Source organism: Scatophagus argus, chromosome 19 (genome assembly GCF_020382885.2).
Source record: "Scatophagus argus isolate fScaArg1 chromosome 19, fScaArg1.pri, whole genome shotgun sequence".
NCBI lineage: Eukaryota > Metazoa > Chordata > Actinopteri > Scatophagidae > Scatophagus > Scatophagus argus.
This window is the reverse complement of record NC_058511.1, coordinates 6,016,371-6,039,142: the sequence shown is the minus strand read 5'-3', so window position 1 is coordinate 6,039,142 and position 22,772 is coordinate 6,016,371. Positions and strand designations below refer to the sequence as shown.

Below are 22,772 nucleotides of genomic sequence, written 5' to 3'. Positions count from 1 at the left end.
TAACTCCTTCCACCTCCTCAGTCTGCTCTGGCCGAACTACAAAGTGTGGTTTCAAGGGATTTATTTCTTTGTGTGAGCTCAGTGCGAGGCAGTGGGTGTCAGGCCTGCTAGGAGCATCACATGAGCAGCATATTAAAAGGTCGTGAAACTTAGTAACGGTTATAGTTGTGTAGTAGTACTTTTGTTTCCTGTCATGTGGAGTAAATCCTTTGTAACAGAATAACCTGCGTGTGAATTGTCTTGTCGCCATGTTTGTGAACGGTTATTATCAGTATCATTACTATTAATGCTGTTAGCATTGCTTCCATTATTGTTATCACTGTGATTATTTTATCTCCATCTTCTTCTCTTCTCTTTTCCTGTTCTTTCTCTTTGTTTTCTTCTCAATCATCATGAAAAGCACAGTGTGTTTCTCCCCGGTATGAAATGTGCTATAAGGAACAAAAATCGAAACAGGTGCAGATTAATATTCTGTTAACTGACTCATCCTTTCACTGTTTCAGCTCTTGTTTGCACTGTAATTTGTGTTCCTGGTAATGAGCATGATAAGCAGTTTTATGTTTACATTTAAGCAACTTAAAGCACTTGGTTAAGATTAGGGGAATGATTGTGTTGCTGGCTAAATATTGAAAGCGTCTACACTGACCTGAAGCACAACATTTAATGGGGGATGCAGGTTGCGAGTCCATTTTTCTGGCGTTGAAGCCTTGTGCTTTGAGCACCTCAGCATTCCTCTTTAAAATATCATACTGTCTGGAGTGTAACAAACAATGCCAGTGACATTACTCTAGGCAGCAATTACTTCCTCTAAAACTTACTTTGCAAGACAGGATTCGCAGTTGGGTTTCTAAAACTCATACATTCACACTCTCAGCTATATATAACTGAACATAACCCCTGACCCTTTCCTTGTCCATACAAAAATAAATCACACATGCATTGTTCTCGCCTGTGCACCCATAAATGTGGAACACAAATTTAGTCTCACGGAAATAAATTCACATAAAGTCTAGACGACTCACTGAACAATCTCAATCTGTCTCTGGCCTTTCCCATATTGCTAGGAATGCATGAGCAGAGGGTGGTCATAAATATCTAAGAGAGCCCATTCACATGCTCAGTCAATACACTCCCCAGTTAGTCAGGTAATCAAAGTAAGAAGTCAGAGCTATGACAATATCATTCTGACCTCAGATCTGTCTTAGGCAGCCGCAGGCACAAGATCATACTTCTTCATTAGCTTTATGGCCTTGACGTCTTCACTGTCTGTCCACGAGAAAGAAAAAATAACAATAATTTATGTACACAAGATGACTCCTTTATGTTCTATATTACTAAGATGAGGTGGGAACAAAGTTAGTTTTCATTCAAACGCTGTAACCTTTATTTACTCACGAGCCTCTCCTGGAGGTCAGTATTGCCATTTCAACTAAGGTCTGCTTGAGTATCTTTAATTATTAATTAAATTAATTAAAGAATATTTCCTCATTAATTTTAATTTTAACCCTGAATTAAAATGTATGAAAACATATTTTTCATGTGAAAAATTAGACTCTGTGTATGAATTATTGTACTGCACAATAAAAAAAAAATGTGATGCCTCATGAAGATGCATTTAATATGTGCTTGTACTGTGTGAATTTGTCATATGTGATATTATGTTTAAAGACCACGTGATGAACATGTAGAAGTGTTCTACAAGAAGAATTCACCTTCTGGGGAACACGAATGTCTTTCAAAATTTCTGCCATTTCATCTTATAGGTGTTGAAATATTTCACTGGATGAATGAAAAATGTCAACCTGCTGATGGCACTAGAGCAAAGATGACTGAAGAGACTGCGATTCATCCTCTGGGCACCACGAATGTCTGTTCAAAATGTCATGGCATTCCTTTCACTGAGATAGCTGGATAGATAGGAAGCTGCGAAGGTGATGTAGACTCAGGGAATGTGAGGCTGCTGTTGGCAGCTATGCCACTTCGGTTTTCGGTTTCCCTCTACAGGAGTACAATCTGATATTGGCAGTGGGGATCAGTCTCTGTTTCAGCGCCATGACTATTTTTACCCTCCTTCCATATAAAGCTCTTTCTCTCTTCAGTGGTTTCTGGGGATACGAGATTTTATCCTTGCGTTGCAGCAAGAAGCATCTGCATTTCAACCCTCTGTAGTTACAACCCACCTGTACTCCTGCCAAAATGCATGCACACACACTTCAATTATTAGCAATAAAGTGTATTTTTACAATGCCCTCCCTCTGCTGTGGTTTAATAGATGTTCAGCTGCATAAATCATTGCAACTTGTTTCCCCAGTGTTGAGATTTTTGGAGGTCTTTCTCCATCTCTGTGTTTGTCCCACTGGTCTGATGCTTTGTGTTGCACAGAACATTATTCTTTGATCCACCATAATACCTACTGTCGTTTACTGTTCAAACTCTACCTCCACTACTAATCCCTCCCTCACTTCTTCTCTTATCATCCTCCTTCCTTCCTTTCTTTCCATCCCTCCAGCTGCCTCCATTCATCCTCTCCCTCCTTTCTCCTGCTCCTTCACTCCCAAGGATGTAGAAGTAAAACAAAGTAACACTCAACTATGGCGATGAAGAAAACCACAGTGCACAGTATGGAAAAATCTTTTAAACAGCATTAAACACTATATAGACAAAAGTACTGGGGCATCTTACCATTACAACGACAGGGACTTTAATGACACATACACAATACACAGACAGCTTTGCAGCTACGACAGCTTCCACTCTTCTGTGAAGGCTTTCCACAACATGTTGGAGTGTTTCTGTGGGAATTTGTGCCCATTCATGCAGTAGAGCATTTGTGAGCTCAGACACTGATGTTGGATCCAAAAGGCCTGACTCACAATCTCTTTTCCAGTTCATCCCAAAGGTGCTGGAAGCATAGCATTGTCCAAAATATCTTGGTATCCTAAAGCATTAAGACTTCCCTTCACTGGAAGCTGAGCCTAACCCCTGAAAAACAGCCCCACACCACACCTGAATTCAAGAGGTGTGTCCCAATACTTTTGTCTAAACAGTGTATTAAAATCTTAGCAACCCAACTTCTATATCAAATCTCAAGTTTATTCATTGTAATTCTTAAAAGTCATGACACAACAACTGTAAACCAAATATTTCTTGAAACTCTTCTTGTAGTAGAGACAGTGATGTAGCGCCCAGTTCCTCAGGACATCTAGAAAAGTGTCCAGGATTTATTTTAAGCCAATGCTGGAGATTCATCAAGACAACTTGATGTCATCTGGTTTGCCCTGACTCCTCCAAGCTCATCCCAAGCTGCAGCAAGGTGCCTCCTCATCCCCAGAAGGTCCTCACTGATTGTGATGCTTGTTGTCAACACAGTTGTGATGTAGCCTGCAGCTTCACCCACTACAGCTTACAGTCTCCACAATCACACCTGCTAAAGACACAGGATTCTCACGCATCCTCCAGGCTACAGAGCAGCTCAAAGCCACTAATGATGAGGATGTAATATGTTGCCTCAACACGCCAGCAGATCAGCTTTTCCCCAATTTAGTCCCATCAGCCCTTCACAAAGTCAGAGTTTGTCTAGTTATAACTTAAATGTTAAATTTGAAGCACCATGAACTTTTAGTAGTTTGTACAAATTTGTTTGTACAATTCCCTTTTATGTTATTTTATAGTTCTTCCCGATACCATCAGATGGAAATATTGTGTTTTTTATGTCGCTGAACTAAGACTTTTGTGCACAAAACATATGAAGTGCTTATAATTGATGATGCGTTCACATTTTCCTTTTAAATTATGTTATTTTAGCTCATTTTTTAGTAATTCTGAGGGTTGGATGATTGGTTGGACAATGGTGGACAACAATGTGAGAGCCAAAGTCAGATTATTTAACAAAAATAATTAACTGGGAAATTAAAGAACAGATTATTTGAGAATGTCCAGAAAGAAAGTCCAGTATTATTGTTGCAGTCCCCTACAAACAAAGAGAAAATGCTACGCTAATAGTTTACTTACTTACTTACTTATGACATATACAAGCATGATATCGACACCTCTGTCTTTAGTAGTTTTTTATTTTCCCGGAGAGTAAATTATGTAAGCCTGGGGACTATTAAAAGCCACAAGATTCACCACTCCCACAAGAACACACAAACACAACAACACTCAGCCACATGTTTACATCTCAAATGTGTCCCCTGTGACCTCTGGCTTAGGAATCTCTGACTGATCCATATGTCAACTGCACTTCTTCCTCAGTCTTTGGTCTGTCACATCACACTCCCCAGATGAAACAACACAAACACACTCTGCCACGACCTCCCATCTGACCACCTCCACATCCTGCTGCCATCTGATGCAGTCCCTCTGACTCCTAGCAGGAGTTAAAATCCCCACCCCCACCTCCACTCTCACACCAGCAACGAGGCCATGAATATTCATCAAAGCCAGCACCCAGAGGGGAGACTCACTTTGGGGAACTGCAGGGATTGGCCACTTCATCTTCAGGAACAACACTCTGTTTATTTAGGTTTAGCTGTGCATCAGCCTGACTCTGGTGCTGAACTTGAATCACAAGAACGCTTGACTGCAGTGTGTTTTGTGTGTGGGTTGGCATATTTCTTGTAAATTAGGCAGCATGTTTTTATATGTCTGTAATGTGTACATAGGGACTATAACTGTACATGTAGATATATGTATACAGGCAGTGTTGGATCTGCCCTCGTGTGCCTGACTGTTGCATGTGTTTATTCATATAAATTCTTGAATAAAAGCTCGTATTCACAATAATGAGTCTAAAAAGCTGTTTAAGAGGGGTACAATCACCCGCACTACGACAGCCAACAGCACTAATTCCAACAGTAATCTCATAAGGCAATTGTCTGTATGTTTAGATCATCTCATACCCAGTGGGACTGGACAGTTGGCTGGGCGTGGGGTGCTTTCTCATCTTCTTAGCACTCCACCATGACAGACGTACAAAAATATACAGTGGAGGGAGCAGAGCTTAGGCTGTTTATATTACATTATAGGCTATTATGCACAGGCATAAATCAAAACAAACATAGAGGAAATTAGCGGATTACCATTGTGTTTTTAAGATGTGTAATAACGATAATATTACTATAATATACAGTTTCTGTGGTTGGAAAATATGTACTTGAAGCATATGTGTGTAGGTACAGTATTTAAATGATGAAGCAAATAGGAATTTCAGCAAAATAATGATTAGTGACTACAGTTCCTTTACAGACAGAATAATCCCAGAGGTGCATCTGGATCTGTTTTGTGTTGCTGCTTTCTAACTGTTTCCTCACTGTTGTTGCTAGCAGCCTGTCTCTGTCCTTGTTAGTATCGCAAAGATACCACTTCTCAAGACTGTTGACATCAGAGGAAGGCAGAGTCTGTAAAAGCTGGCTTTGGCAGACAGAGAATAACAGAACCAAACAACAGAGCAATGCATTTTGATCGCAGTTATCTGGAAATAACGTGGGTTCAGTGGGAGCCTACAGTAAAACCTGGGAGTAAAGTGACTACACAGGAACTTTGGCCTGGTTCTCCTCCTGTTTCTGTGGAGCTACATCCCCTGGGTGGCTTGTTCTTTGAGTTCAGCAGTGGTTGTTGATCACTGTGCTGGTGTTTATTTATCTTCCTCGTCTCTGGCAGAGCTCTGACACACTATAGCGCCAGTGTAAAGGTCTCCCTCTCTCTGGCCTGTCGTACTTTTTCAAGCCTTGTTGTTTGAATTACCTGCAGATGCGATACAAGACCTGGAAGTCAAACGCCAGTGCAGACCTCAGATACACTCTGGCACGCAGGATTATCTGTACGTGCTGCAGCAGAAGGTCACGAACAGGCGCTTGCCCATAAAACAACAGTATATAGACCTCAATGGAGAGTTAATGGTGGCACTTATACCAATTACACTGCAGAAGAAGGTTTGTGAGAACAATGGCAGCTTCTGCAGTCCTCCCACCTGTAATCATCACTTCAAGTCACTAATGGATCTAATTGCAGGTCCATTCTGAGATTCTCCTATATGAGTGTGGGAGAAATTCAACACCTGAGCTCCCTGTCATGATAATCCTCACTTTTAAGAAATATTATTCACTCTTTCTGTTCATTTGTACCCGTACAGAATAGACCCCACAGTTTGACTTTTCAGTGCTTAGCAACCACGTCTTTTCGGGTTTGGTTCTCCACCTCCCCTGCAATCTTTACTTCCTTTGTCATCTCTCTTTGCTTTTTTCTTTTTTTTTTGCTCAGATTCCCATCGCCTCCCCAATCTCACTATAAATTGGATGGCAGGCAATTAAGTGAGTTGTCGGAGGGCTCGCTGACAGCAATTACAAGGTGTGTAGGAATTCATGTGGAGAAGCAGTGCCCTGCACTTTTGATTTCTTGACGGATCTCTCTTTCTCTCTCTCTCTATCATCTATGGTGGAGAATAAGTTCAGATAGGAGAGACAAAGAAAAGTGAGCAAGCAAAAGAGGTTCAGAAAGGGCTCATAAAGATAAAACAGGGGAGGAAGAAAGAAAAAAGAGGCAGGATGTAGATGGAGACAGAGAGGGGAATGTGGGATGAGGAGAAAGATGAAGTGAAAAAAGGGAAAAAGAGAGCATGGCAGAGAGCAGGGTGAGGAGAGAAAGTGATCAAAGCCCAGTCAGGGTTTTGTCAAAGACTGTAAGGCAAAAAGAAACTGGATGTAACCTTCACACACACCAAACAGAGAGCATACACTTGTGGAAAAACACCAGGGTTCTTGCAGGCACACAGAGTTGTTTTTTACATTGGGGTGCAGGGTGGGAAGGGTTAAGCAAGCTAAAAACACTCAGACACTTCCATGCATTTGACAGGCATTTTAAGGCTAATGGGGGTTTCCATCTGATTCCCTGCATTTTAGGAATCTCATATTTACTCTGAATAACCACCACCCTTTTAGTGTCAAAATCTGATCTGAAACTAAAAAAAAAATGTTTACATGCACTTAACTGACTGATTTATGGCTTTCTCCAGTAGGTTCTTTAACATCACATACTAACAAGCCCGAGTCCTGCTGTAATTGGGGTCGATTCCGCAAGTAAATTTCTCCCTTTTCTCCTTCTTGGCCACATCTACGAAGCAGCAGATTGGGTTGATGACAAGCGAGATAATTATGCACAGTTCATGACGATATATAAAACAGTTTCTCCCAAACTTCGGTCTGAAGTTGAAACTAACACAAAGCAGTCTCTAGAAGTCTGAATAAGTCAGTTTCCAGAGCTCAAACTTTGACTGTATGTAAGATTTAGACACTTTAGCACTGTGAGGAAAAGCTCTGCCTGTTCTCCTCTATCTGTGGTATTCAACACATACAGAGAGAGAGAGAAGAACAACAATGAGGACGTCAGGACTGACAGTGTCTTCCATCAAATAAATAAGAAAGTGTTCCAAAATAGGATTGGGTGAAAGGGAGAAAACAGGCTACTGATCTGCTGCATGAATACACGGAGGACAGTAACCAGGTTATACAGTTCATGTCAAGCTGCACTCAGATATCTACGTAACCTGGCCTCCATGAATAACCTGAATAACACCGTCTGCAATTGATGAACTCAAGGCTGTCTCTTGGGCAGCACAGACACGCACACACGGACACACACACATTCATGCAGGGGCACACACGCACCCGTGGCAGACATATTTTTGAACTCACTGTTGGATAACAGATCCTAGCGTGCACATACAGAAGCATTCTTCATCCACCCACGCAATTTTTAAAATGCTTTACTTGAATTCACTGTTGAATAATACATCAAAAACATGGTTTAAGGACATAAAGAAGCACAAAGCACAACCTCAATGCTCAGTTACCTGTCACACCACCATTAGCACATACATAAATTAATTTCTCAGCTGCTTTATTGTTTTGTACACTCCACTCACTAGAAACAAAAGTACAACCCCCCCAGAGCACAGAACAATGGTATAAACATAAAGTATACAATAATAATGTAAGTGCATGCTGGCATGGGTTTTAATCACATTCTCTCAGAGGCTGCCAAACCATCACAATTATGCAGCTGAAAGTCACAAAGTTGTTGTTGTATGTAGGGCTGAATTAATCTGACAGATTTTACGCGAGAGTGTGTGCGCTCTCTGTGCGTGTTTGTTCAGGCAGTAGCTTCAGGGTCAGTAAAAACTGAGACTGTACAAACACATGTTTTTCTAAAGGTAGAAGATTTCCATTTTCCCTTTAGAGAAAATCTACACACTGACTCTGCATTACTGAAGGTGAAATGAACTCAACCCCTACATTTATGCACAAGGTAAAGGAATGAATAGCCCCATAGGCTTCAGTAATTTAACTGATGTGTTATAGCAGCAGTGATGTGGTGTATTTGTAGAGGTGCTGCGCTGCCGACAAAAACAGGTTCCTGAGCATCTGTTGCACCAGCGATGTCAATAAGTGATGAACAGCCTTGAAAAACAAGAACATTTTTACTCGCCTGGCGTAGTAATGGCACCACTAACAGTACTAAACAACATCATGATCTTGTGCTTGTTGTCCTAATCACTTGCAGTAGCCAGCTGAATGGTGGAGTGGAGCAAATGGACAAACAAGAAGAGAAAAAAAACGTAAAGGTGGCGATGCAGCTACCAGTCAGTCGGCTGAGCATAGTGAGCCCGAAGGCCCAGGCAGCAGAGAGCAGACAGCAGGGAGGGCAGCCCATGGAGCTCAGCGATACAGCAGTTAGACAGGCTTTTGTTTGCAGCTGATGTGGTAAGACAGAAAACAACAGGGAGAAGATAAACAAGGTTTGGCTTTGGCTTGCTGGATGGTTTACCACATCAGATGCTAACATGATACTATGATATCAAATTTTAGGACAACCAGTGATGTAACATACAGGAACTAAGTGCAAGTACTATACTGAAGTACAGTTTTGAGGTCTTTGTACTTCATTTCAGTATTTACATTTTCTGCTACTTTATACGTCCATTCCAATACCTTTTGCAGGCAATTATTGGACTTTTAACACCACTACATTTATTTGCTAACTTTGAGGATTCTGATTATTAATACAAAATGCAATTATTATTATAAATTACCACTGTAATAAGCAGTTATTTTTAATCAGATTTACTGGGTTTCTTTGATCTGTAAATGGACAAAAAAAACCAAAAAACACCAAAATTAGAAATCAGACAAATGCTGAACATTCCCTCCGACAAACAGCCAGACCAACAATCGTCTCTCTCTAGCACTAATACACTAATTCATACTGGTTACTCATCCAGGCTGTGGATAGTTCACCTGCAGATAACAGATTTACTACCATTATGCCAATATGCACTCTTTGTCGCCAGCCTCCTCCAAAGAGCAACACATTCCTTTGTTCTATTTTGCTTTAAAATAAGATAATCCTTTATTAGTCCCACAGTGGGGAAATTTGCAAAGTTATTGTGAGAAATTAGCTCTGAAACAAGATGCAGCACCAAACTCACGTTTCACTTGCTCTGGCAGATACATCTAGTTATCCTCCCATTCAGACAGGTTTCCCTCCGTCCTATATAGACCTACACGGTAGCGCCATCGTCCAGATCTGAAAAGTCACACCTTTAACCTGACTGACTGTGGGTGTTTCCAGCTTCACCCAATCTGTAGATGCTCCTTCATTACCCACTGTGCAATTTTGAAAGAGATGAGTGTTGAGATGTTGACATTTTGGACACAGACCGTTACACCTGACGGGAGCAACATGTCTATGTTTGTTTTCCTATGTGGAATACAGGGGCACAGCTCGAGTGATGGATTTACTGAAACACAGTTAATCTAAGATGACAGTGACCTTAACCAGGAAACAAAGCTGTGGGCTCTGAGCTGGAACGGAGAGAGAGAGAGAGAGAGAGAGAGAGAGAGAGAGAGAGAGAGGGAGAGGGAGAGAGGGAGAGGGAGAGAGAGAGGGAGAGGGAGAGAAAGAAGGAGAGGGAGAGAGAGCGAGAGGGAGAGGGAGAGAGAGAGAGAGAGAAAGAAGGAGAGGGAGAGAGAGCGAGAGGGAGAGGGAGAGAGAGAGAGAGAGAGAGAGAGAGAGAGAGAGAGGGAGAGGGAGAGAGGGAGAGGGAGAGAGAGGGAGAGAGTGAGAGGGAGAGGGAGAGGGAGAGGGAGAGAGAGAGAGAGGGAGAGGGAGAGACAGAGAGAGAGAGGGAGAGAGGGAGAGAGAGAGAGAGAGAGAGGGAGAGAGAGAGAGAGAGGGAGAGGGAGAGAGAGAGAGGGAGAGGGAGAGACAGAGAGAGAGGGGGAGAGAGAGGGAGAGAGAGAGAGAGAGGGACATGATTAAAGAGTAATAATAGGAGGAAGGAGAAAAGGAGCGGGAAGAAAAGGAAGAGGGTGAAGGACTATCTGGTCAAAACTATATGGACAACTACTTCAATGTTTAAGTTTGGGGTCTTATTTATGACTTTTGTTCAGCTTGATAGCTCTCATTAAAGTAAATAAATATATAACTAACTTGTAGAAATAAATAATATGTCCTCATATTATACTCTAGCAGAGCAGTATGACAGGAAATGTGTGTTTTATGTAGATGGTAAGTTGAGGCTCAGATGTAAAAATGGCCGTACACTCGGTGAAGAGCACATTATGATTTGTTCAGGACTCTTTGTGGCATCTGCATTTCTGTGGCAACTGTTTAGGGAAGGTCCTCAAACTCTTCCATTTATTTGCTCCTGTTTAACTTACATATTTTTCATGTGGAGGCAGAAATCACACCACCAAACCATTTAATTAATGGACCGCCTACTCTACCAACTCTGCACTGCAGCCTCCTTTTCACTGGTCTGCACAGAACTTGTGGCTGAACGGAAGCAAACCTCAGCCAGGTGCTAAAATATTGTGGAAAACCTTCACTGAAAGCTGCAACAGAAGCACATCAATCCACATTGTTGTAGAATAGGATGCTCAGTTGTCGCACATGGTTGTAATGACATATTAGTGTGTTTGGTAAGAGACAGGAAGGCTGGAACAGAGGAGACGGCATTATAAAGGAAGAAAGGGAGAGGGTGCTTTTTAAGATAGAGCTGGATGAAGAGGAGTGATGTATCACAGAAAGAGGAAAACAGGGAGTCTATGAGGCGCCCTGAATGATGAATGATTTGTAGAACTGAAAGAAAGAGTAGCTGGGGAAGAAAAGGAGGGAGACACAGATGGATGAATGGGAGCGGGAAAGGAGGTACATTAGGACAGGTGAGGTAGATGGATACAGGAATGGATGGGGATGGGTGTGGGTGTGGGGGTGGGGGGTAGAGGGGACCAAAGGCAGTGTGCGGCCCTGGCTGTGTCACTTCAGGGTATGGCGCTAGGCAACCGGCCAGCCGAGGGGGGGACACACACACCAATCCAATCAGCTGTAATGGAGTCAAAGGTCACTGTTCACTCCTGCAGAATTGCTGTGGCCAACTGCCTGAGCAAGAGCCGTCAAGCTAGAAAAGCACACACACACACACACACACACAGATCACTCACTCTGCAGCTGTAGTATATCCTGATAACAAAGTGTACACATGCGTATGTGTGTTTTTGTTCTTGTGTGTCCTCATGAAATATACGGGGTGAGAGAGAGGAGGAGGTGCGTTCAATGCTTTTGGTCCAAACCAAATTATTGATGATATCGGAGGTTAAGAATAGGGGTATTGAACTTTCCATTGTTGTAACAAGTGTAAACCAGTCTGGAGGGCAAGAACCAAGTTTAATCCATCACAACATGAACTGAGCTTGTTGGCTATGGATTTATTTTATGCAGTTTGGGGGAAAAGTCAGGTGATTCTCTATATATTCATTAGTGCCAACAAAGCCAAGTTTCAGTCCCACACCAAACTCATCCAACCATGTCTTTATGGAGCTTTGCTTTGTGCACTGGGGCACAGTCATGCTGGAACAGAAAAGGGCCTTCAACAAACTGTTGCCACAAAGTTGGAAGCATAGCATTGTCCAAAATGTCTTGGTATGCTGAAGCATTAAGACTTCCCTTCACAAATAAAGGACCTACTCCTGAAAAACATCCCCTGTCTGAATATTTTTGTCTATATAGCGTACATGCCATTGCCTCCATATTTAAACGGCTATTGTAGCTTGCTTTTTCTCTTGCTGAACGGACATTAATGCTGATGGTTTGCAGACAGATGTCAGTGTGCCGGCAAAAGGTCAGGACGACGAAGACAACCAGCCAATTCATGTAAACAAGGATGCAAGGAATGCTGGTTTGAAATACTTAGAACGTTGGCTCTGCAAATATCTATTCAACCTGTACATTTTTAGCCCTCAAGGATCCACGGAGTGCAGTTTGGTGAGAAACAGGTAAACACGATTGTTTATTTAGAAGCAAACTCCACAGGGCTTTAACTTTTCTGCCCGATAGATTTGGGTACCATTCCCAGCTCAAGTGCCGCAGATTAGTCACAGTTTAAATTTTACAGCCTGTCATGCTCCAGGTGTTCAGTGACTTTCACTCATGTTTTTTAAGATCACGTCATCACTAATGTACTGAGCTCATGAAATGTTAATTCTTCCCAGTAGCTTGTACCACATTCCCCTCACAAACCTAATCTTGGAATAGATTTAAAACAAAGGGCTGCATTACATTTGCAGTTAAGGTTTCTTACCAGAGCCTATAAGCTCTGAATTTGTGCAGCCTTGAATTGCATTAAATTGCCGGGATAAATTTCATGCTGGGAGCAACCATTTTATTAACATTGCTGGAAAGGAGAAGAAATGCAGGAACAAGAGTATATTACTGCCCTTACAACCCGAGACTGAATAACATTTACTTCCAGGTTAGAGGGATTCCCTCAAATGATTCTTTCAGGACTGGGGAAACTGGACAGCCGTGCAACAGCCTCTGATCCTCTGTGTGTTGCTGGGCAGAGAGCTACAAGAAAAAAAAAACCCTTTTAGAATAACACATGTGTTATAATCATTATCCCTTCCCTCGAGCCAAACCGCACAGGAAAAATAACACCGGTCAATAGTCCCCGGCCAGGCTGCAGTATCTGTTCCCATTCTGAGCAATGATCGCTGAGCTGCTGCGCACCAGAAAAATCATACTGTTCAAACACAGAGCCCAGAGGCATCAGGCGGCGGGGCGGCTGCGCTCGTGCTGCTCTCACCCACTTTGCCTCTCAGGGTCCAGGAGTCAGATTGTCAAGTAATTAGATACTCCACTCCTGGCATGATGTGCGTTGTCTCTAATTATTATCTGGACACCCCTCGACAGCCTGATTAATGTCTCGGCATACCGCTCGCTTTGCTTTGTGCTGTAACTGTGACTTTGTTGACTTTCCCACTCTCGACTGCATCTTTGGTTAATCTCAGAGTGCATTTCAGGCATGGAAAAAAATGGCTGCTTTATTGTTTTTAATTAAAAACGCATTTTGCTCAATTTCCCCTCGTTACCACAAGCAGCGGGAGGAGAGGCGTCGTTTTCTAAAGAGCAACCAGGACCCTCCTGCTCAAGGGTGTCAATTTGAGGTGATTTAAAACTACTTTTGGATTAATGGGGAGAAAACAACATTAGAGGCTTTTTATGGGGTGCTTAAGGGACAAATGGTCTGTTATTTCCAAACTGTCCTATCATTTAGTAGGGAGCCAGTCCTTGAAGTACATCAGCAGGGGTGCCAATACGAGACCTCGCAACAAATCCTTGAAAACCCCACTTGGTTGGCTGCTGTGCAAGACCTTCAATGTCGGCTGCACCTTGTGAATTAAAATTTTGGAAATTAAAATCCAATAGGCGGCATAATTGATCCTCCTTGACCGACCTGAAAAAAACCTTTTGTGCTGCTTCACAGCATAAAGTGAAAGAGACAGTCAGATGCCCACAGAGAAGTAGTGGGGATAAAAATCAATAGGTCTCAGCAGGTATTACAAGCGAAGGAGCTGGAGCCAGGTGAGAGAAAGACAGGAGACAGGGACACAGACAGCTCAACAAGGCGGCCATAGCCCAGCCAATGGAGCTGAAAGGACTGCAGGAAGGAGCAGGGGGGATGGGGCCACACAATGAACATGTGTACTGTGATGTACAAGGATGCAGTGAAGTCACAAGGAACTGGCCTTCCATTTATTTACCTCGATATTTCAGAGGACAGTTTTAGCTGTGAGGCTGTGAGCAGAGGTGAAGCCTCTCAGGAGATACTGATTTTTACAAACTCTCCCCCTACAGCTTCAAAAGCACAATACTAACAACTTTGAGATGAGATCATAATCAGAATCACAAGAGTGCGAAAGTGATGACTTGTGAACAGATTTGGTTAGTGTGAATTTGTGATTTCCCCGGAAGCGTACGCCGGGAAGAACGCGAGACTGAATGAAAGGAGGAAGGCGAAGAAAACATTAAACCTTAATTGCTGTGGGTTTTTCTACAGGAAAACTGGCTCTTGACTATCTACTTTGTGAGTCCACTAATGGAGGTCGTAAAAGTGGAGATAAAGTGAGTTTTAGCCCAAAATTACAACCCTCTCCACTAATTACACAATATTACTGTAACTGACTTACCACCTTCTTTGACTGGCATACAAAATGGCCAATTTCGAAAAATTAGATTAGGAGTATTTTTATCGCCCTGACATTTATTGTCCCCTTGAGTGAAAGTGGGAAAATTGTATTTGATATATATTTGACTGAGGGAAATATTGAAACTAAAGACTTGTTAAACACTTTTCTATGAAGACCACATCTATATTTATGATTTTATCTATAGTCATTATAATGCATTCATAATGCTTCATGATAACAGTCATAAACACACATAATGCTTTCTGGTGCACAATATCCCAAACAGCCATAATGCATTCTAAACACGACTAATAATGAATTAGTTGAAGAGTCTTATGGATGCTTGACTAGTTATAAACTAGAGGCCGACTTATAAGGCATTTACATCTGTAATGACACGTGCTTCATCATGACGTTTCATTGTTGGTGGCCAGAAAAGTGTAAAGCGTTTTTATGCATTCAAAGGAAGCATCATAAGTGATAATTACGTAAGATGCCAAAATGGACAAAAAAGTCAGGAAAAGACAAAATACGTTTTGTCAAGATTTATTTTTAGTATACATAAGCAGCTATAGGGACAATTTAAGAGTTTAATAATGTACAATACTTTCTAACAAAGACATATTTTATATTCTTGTACAACATTATAGTGTGTCGTAAACAATTTATTAACTGTTTATATGCCACCTACAAACAATAAAAGGACGGGAATATTGTTAATGCCTCTCATTATCCTCACTGAGATTGGATGTCTGTCCTCCAGTGCAAAACCTGTTTGCAAGTCATTTGAGGAGAAAATCAGCCTCAAGCTCCCATTATGTTTTTAAGGGAGTTTTGGGAGTTGTTGCATTTTGGTGTGTCTGTGGGGGGGGGGGGGGACTTTATAAACTTTGTCACAGCGTGTCTCCAACAAATTCTTAATTATTTGTTCCCTGTTGTTAATTCAGCACATGTGCTACTGTAAGTTACTCGCTCCACTGTATGAAAAAATAAATATGTGTCCCGGTGTGTGGCTGTACCGACATGTAGGCCGCTCTGTGACAACATAAATTATTTGCCTTGTTAACATCACCTTGACTGCACAGAAGAGTTCAACGCACACATTGTTATTTCTAACTGTATATCATTTATTTCCCACTCGTCTTGCGCTCATTTTTCATGCAGCTCAAATCTTTTGGCACTTTCGTGGCAGAGAATAGACTTTCTCTTTCTCTTTCGGCCTTCTCGCTTGCTCGCTCTCTAAATGTGATCAACAACCTATATTTTCTGCTTGCTGAAATATCTGTATCAATACCAGCATACTGTCAGGATTCCATTTACACCTACCTAAGATGGATACATTAAGAGCCAGACTGCCACCAAATGTGGTCAGCCAGATCAGATCGCATCATTTACCCCATGCAATGACATTCACTTTTTCTTATCCAGATTAAGTGTCCAGATACAGATGGCATTTTAATAAACAGATGTGAATGAGTTCAAAGCGTCACCATGCATTCAGTCAAAGGAGTACAGTACAAAAACAATAGCCGAGAACATTCTGCCGCTAACAACAGTAAACATCGGCAGTAATATACTGCTTTACATTTTAGCCAGTCCCAGGATGAACTTTCAATCAAATACTGCTGTTTGTGTGTTGTTTTAGTTCCCGGTATCATTCTTCTAAATTGGATATTTTCAATTATGCTGTGTGGGAGCCCTGTAAATAAAAACGTACACGGCTTCAGTAACTGGGAATGGCTAAGGCTAGTGACAGCTAGCTGCTAACGCTAGTTGCAGGTGTTGACTGTTCCACTCTGTAACTTTACTGTTTGTGCTCAGATGATCTTGCTAAATGAGCAGCGTCATTTGACGGAACCACTGTGCATATTTTATGGCACAGTGCATAAATGCAATGCATATTTTGAAGACTGCAAATATAATGGAGGACTTTTCAGGCAGATTTGTACATGAAAGTCAGTGCAGGAATGTTGTGGATAGCTTAATGTTACTTGAAAATATTAGATTTTACTTTATTTTTTCATAATTTCATGCAGAATTTAAGTCAGATCTGTGGTTATGTATTCATGTAGCTGAATCTTCTGACTATACTGGTTATTCATCACACACCTATATTTGATATCTTTGGAGACTGTGTGATCTTGGATGGAATTTTAAAAGAAAAGTTTCATGAGTTTGAACAATGTTTGGCTCCAGATCATGATTTTGTAATGACAGAACCACTGGCAGGTCACCTTGAGGTTTAATAAGTTAGAAAAATGCCAAGTTGTTGGAGGTGTAATCGAGTTTGAGCTGCTGTTGTAGCTGGTATCTTGGAGCTTCTTTATTTGATTTATCTATTCTCCATAAGCCCTACAGTCGATCTACTGCATCAGAAATACGGAGCGTTCTTTGAACGGCTATCGAGGGATTGTGAGCGTTTTGAGAGAGCAAACACTCCCTGGAGATGTAGCCGAGCTGGACAGATGATCCGCAAAAGGTTTAGAGGATCATCCAAAACGGTCAGCTCCCTCGGAGCCTCCCTCTGCTCCTGCTGCTCCCTCTACAACAGCACAGTGACAGCCAGCGCTCATCGACTGAAGCCTCGAAGGTCAAGCTGAGGCCACCGGATGCATTTGTGCAGAAACATATGTACGTTTGTGTATTTTACCTCCTCTGAGACTACATCGTGACTGCTTGTGTCCGGGCATGTCTGTGCATTCAGCCATCTGCGTACACACACGTGCCTCTGGCGGCATGTATGTGCTGTAAACAAAAGTCCCGGCCTCCTGCTCCTTCGAGCTTTTCTCATCAGCATTCAGTCCTCCTCCCTCCTGCCACCTCCGCTGGTGACCACCGGTGTGTGTTGCTGACATTTCTGGCAGCCTGAGGACAAAAACCACACATCTCGCTACTCTGTCACCCCCACTGGTGTGGAAAAGGTGAGTAGCTGTTGTTATTATTTTTCCCTCGCTCTTTTTCACTCTTTCACAAACACAGTGTTGCTTCATTTGACCAGAAACCCCTGCTGAGGCTAGCCGGTAAGAAGGGACGAATGCAACAGAAATACTCCAATATAGTGGCCTGTTTATATGTGCCAGCCATGACATCAACAAAGTCTGACTTGAAATGTTTCTATGGCAACAAAAATCATGCTGCAATGACATTTAAATCAAGGCCAGTCCATATTAGCTCCCTTATGTTTTCATTCCTGGAAGACAATGCAGACGCTGAAAAGAGCCTTCAGGTCGTCAGTGTAGTCAGGATTTCTCACTGCTGCAGAGTCTATCAGCACTCTATATTAAGTCTACCAGTAATTTGTCAGCAGCATAAAGCTCATCAGGAAAGCGGGATCCACTCATTACTTTCCTCTAGACTATTCATTTCCGATTTGAACCTCATTTGTCTCTCAAATTTTCGGATGCTCCCTTGGGGTTTGTCTTTTTAAAAAAGGGAAGCGGCCTGATTGCTTTTTAAACACGACGATATAGAGGGAGCAGAGTATTTAAACAGTCCATTTCTCATGACGCAACATTCTGTTCACTTCGCCGAAAATACTGAAAGACCGCTTCCTCTTACTTTTAACCAGGCAGACAGCGACGGCCATAAGATTCAGTTCTAGTACTCACAAAGTTAATGCACCACACAGCCAAACAGGGAAGCTATTTTCCTCACTCCTCATTTCCTTTCTTCTCATCCCCAACTCGCTCCCTTCTCTTTATTCCTCTCTGCCTTTTTCTACTTCTCTGAAGTTGTTCCCACTAAATCTATGAAACAGCCACTGAAATCATCTTTTTCATTTCTATTTCTGGGCGCATTCCCTCTTTTCACTGAAGGTGTACGTGCAAAGCGATGAATGGGAAGGTTATCTGCAGCGGGCTGAAATGGAACCGTCTCTTCAGATTAAGATGCGTGCTACCACCAGACGTGCAGTGAATGAGAAAATATCGTAAGGCTGAGTTGGTGTGTGTGTGTGTGTGTGTGTGGGTGTGGGTGTGTATGGGTGTGTGAGTGGGTGGGGGGGAGGGTGTTGCTGGATTGAGGGCAACACTGTGAACCATCAGTAGTGATTCAGCTATAATTTGTGCTACTTTATCCATTTGAGCCTGAAACCCTCGTTGTTTACCCTGAGTTTGAAGTGCTCCGTTGAGTCAACTGCTAAATGTCAGGAACTAGAATTGAAAAGAAACGTTTCACACCAAACACATCAAGGAGATTTGTGGTTGATTCTAACGTTATCAAGATGGGAAAGTGATTTGGGACTCCGCGAAAGTAAAAGCAAACAAAACACTTAAAGATTAAGCGCCAAGGTCAGACACAGGTGAGTAAGACTGAAAAAGTTTGGCTCTTAAATAGAAATTCATTGGTTTACTCACAGCTTGCGTCCAACCTTGTGAATTCTTTTATACTCATGTTGACTTTTTCAAGATGCTCAGGTTGGTTCTCTGCTGATTCTTCAGGGGAAAACCAGACGGGTTCCGTGAAAAGCCTAAATCAAACCACCACCTGGTTAATGAGCGAACAGCAGAGGAATGATTCATGACAGCTGGATTCAGGCTATCACTCTTTCACTTTCTGTGCCACTCCAGGGCTCAGGGGCTGACGGACTGATGGATACGGAGGCACCCCGTAACAGAAAATAACAACAATATTCTCACCTATGTAATAAATTGTTTGCTAATGGTTATGGACAACATGCCATGGGAATTTATGACATTTGGGCCTTCATTTGTTGGAGCGGGGTGATATTGCTGATGACATTAAATGCGTCCGGCTGCAGCTGCAGCTCACATTAATCATACTCTTGGAGTCAGGACCTGTCAGACCAGATTAGGCAGGGAGCAGAGCTAGCTTGATTACGCCTCTGCTTCACTCCTGGGTCGGGCAAGATCACGCAAAGTTAAGTGTGGAAGTGTGGTGTCTGTGTGTGTTTTGGCACAGACGTCATGAAGTGCTACGATCCAATCCCACTGCGGCACGGGAACACCTGCACTTCAGCGGATGACGTCCACGTGCTTGTTTCTGTTTGTGTGTCTTTGGTAATAACCCGTGATAGGTTGTTGTGACACGAGTGGCTGGGCGGGTTACGGCTTCGATTGGTTGCGCCTGGGGAGACGCTGGAGAGGCGATGAGCTCTGGCAGCACTTAGCCACAGCCCATCAGCAGGGTGACCTTACCGCCGCTCTGTAAATTTCACAGCTGTTTTTCGGGTGTCATAAAGCTTATACTTAAACACCAGATAGCAGCTGATAAAAAGTGATGCCTCATAAACTTCCAAGCATCTGATAAAACCCCTTGCAGGACATATTTGATACCAAAAAAATAAAATCCTTATCCCTTATCATCAGGCAGTGCTTTTTTTTTTTTTTTAAATGGAGTTGAACTTCAGCATGATTGACTGCAGGGGAAATAGAGTGTCGGCGCTTGCAGCTGTATTCAACTCTGATACTAGGAGCAGGGCCTCAGTCACAAAATGTTGCCTCGAATTGCGAGATAAGAATTTCTATTGCAGTTGTGACAGATGTGGTGCTGTAGACAGCGTTAAACTCTACAAGCTGTGCTGGGGCACAAATGGATGGGAGAACCTGTGGAGAGAGCAAGGAACAGAGAGGGAGAGAGTCGGGAAACAGAACGACTATGGGAGAAGACAAAATGTAAGAATAATTCAAACACAAAGTGTCACGAGTAAAGTATCATTCCAAGGCTCAAAGTCTTTTCTCATGCATATCACTGTGTGTTGTTCGAATTTCCGCTTCCAATCAATGAGCCATTCATGTCCTCAAACATCAAAAATTACTGTATGGCATCGGGACGCTCGGGCGCCCTCCCTCTGTGTCGCCGCGATGATTCAGCCGTGGGGGCTGACAGACTGGAGAAATAATGAACAGCGGCATGCTGGGTGAATGCGGGTGTAAGCACACGCCTTCTTTTGCTCTTCAAACTTCTCTACACCAGCTATAGCAGTGGCAGTCCATCCTCCTCCCTCCTCCTCTGCTCCTGCTGTTCCTGGAACGGTAGACACTCATGCATAGAAACTCTTTGAGCGACTACAACAAAACAAACAGGTTTGAAAACTTCTTCTTTAGAGGCCCCAGGTGACTTTACCGCCTTTGTGTGATCTGGGCGCCTTTCTTGTTCTGTCACACTTTTCTTTACTTATTAATCCATCTCCGTCTCGCTGTGGCTTTGATGCTGGTGACGGCGGAACTGTCCTGATTCTGTCACCAAAGAAAGCTCTAAAGGTGGGGTACAGTCATTGTGATGGGGACTACAAGGGCTTAGGAGAACCCCGGTGGTGAGATGAGAGGATGTACAACAGCTGAGAGTCACCCTAGATGATTTTTGGAGCAGCATCTAAAGGCATGCCCGCAACAAAAAAACATTAACTGCACATTAACTGACAATTTGTCAGTTAATATACAGTAGAGCGCTGCTGGGCTGTTTAGAGCATTGAGGAGATTTCCAGGATGTCGCACAAACACTCACAATCAGCGCTTAAACACACAGGCCTCAGTCATAATTCTAGAGCAAGGTATATTAGTGCATTAGACATTTTCTCCTCTGCACGAAACCCTCTGTAATCCCCCCTGTGGATAGAGCAGACTTCGCCTTTGTGATTCCTTTGGAAGAAAGCAAGATTGAAAGCTGGCAGGATGGAGAACATGTAAGAAATGGTTCAGCAGGATTGTAGCCAGCTGAACTATGTTTCAGAAAGGGACATAATGCACCCTCTGGGTGGATTAGCTAACACTGATACTCACAGGGGGGTTGGCCTGTCAAAGCTCCCAGGAAATGTGGCGAGTCCATTGTTGACACCGCACCTTCATGTCTGTGCATGTTATTTGACAGAACATGGAAATAATAGATGAGACCAAGTTGTAAATGATTAATGGAGATTATTTGCTTTGTTTTGCTCACTGTTGAGATACAAGTAGCCCCTGGCTGCAGCTATGTGTGTCGTTTCTCTTTCAAACAAAGCGAGAGGCTATTTCAGAGATGGCCGCCATCCCAGTTGTAAATTACTTTGGAGTGGAGTCAAGGGTGAATGTGCATCTGTGTGTGTGTGTGTGTGTGTGTACAAGCTGACTATGGACAATGTCTACCCGTCATTCGAGCTATCACATGAGGTAAAAATAATATGAAATGTGTTGAAAATAAAAATGATGACTTCAGAGAGCATGGGTGAATTAATTGGCACAGAACATGAACAGCTGTTTGTCTCTTTTTTTCCCTGAGTTTTGTGAAGGGACACAAGCAAGTCCTTTGATACGATGAGTGAGACCAGCTGCATATGATTTCCATTTTAGTGAGAGTGCTCCTCTGTTATGAGGCTCTATCATTCTCAATTCTCAAACAGAAGTCAAGGTATGAAGTTGACGCGGCTCCTATAGGAACTATCAGCAAATTATAGCATCAAACGCCATAAACACAAGCTGTTCAAGCCTGTGAACTGATGAGAATCTTTGCAAAACAGGAAATCACTTTTGATGGATAGGTTTATGGAAATGCCATGCAAGAAATAACTATATGGATTGTCAAGCTGTTTAATATTGATGCAGGAATGCAATCCAGACAAGGAAACTGCCTCAACTAATTAGAGATCGCACATACAACATACCACAGCACAGCACAGGCAAAGTGGCAGCCACTTACTTCCAGCGAAGGGAAATCCTAATGCTTCAGCATATCAATACACTTTGGATGATGCTATGCTTCCACAGAGCCCTGACCTCAACCCCATCTAACACCTTTGGGATGAACTGGAACAGAGATTGCAAGCCAGGCCTTTTGGTCTTCTGCATCTACTGCACACTCCAAAATCTTGTGGAAAGCCTTGCCAGAAGAGCACAAGTTGTCATAGCTGCAAAGGTGTCTATGTATTTAGAATGCAATGTCATCAAAGATCCTGTTGGTGTAATCGTCAGTTGTACCAAAACTTTTGTCTATATAGCGCACTTCAGACCAGTTTTCTACAGCCGTGATATGATGTGAGAGATGAAACCTCATGGATGCCATACAGATGCACAGCCAATGCATAATGACAGCAGTTCTGATGCAGTTGTAGAACCTCACTGATGCGACACATTCAACACTGAGCAGCGGAGTGGGCAGAAGTAATATTTAAGTGCGTTTCTACATCCATTTATGTGGAACTGGAAACGACGATTGTGCATGCGGGCTCCAGTTCCACGTGGCTGAGATTTATAAAACAACACAGATGTGAATCTGCACCGAGTTTTATGCATATGGCCCCCTAGTGTATCCAAA

The 22,772-nt window shown here is 42.6% G+C and overlaps 1 long non-coding RNA gene across 2 annotated transcripts in view; it reads right to left on the bottom strand.

Annotated features, from left to right (window-relative positions):
• LOC124050928 overlaps positions 1-22,772 on the bottom strand; it is a 118,937-nt gene that overhangs the window by 18,274 nt on the left and 77,891 nt on the right. The window contains exons 3-4 of one of the 2 annotated variants that reach the window (XR_006841710.1): positions 12,803-12,903; positions 7,723-8,751 (exon numbers count right to left, since the gene is read on the bottom strand). This is a non-coding gene — a long non-coding RNA (uncharacterized LOC124050928). Of the gene's footprint in view, positions 1-7,722; positions 8,752-12,802; positions 12,904-22,772 lie in introns of those variants that run through there. The other variant, XR_006841711.1, reaches the window with a different exon arrangement.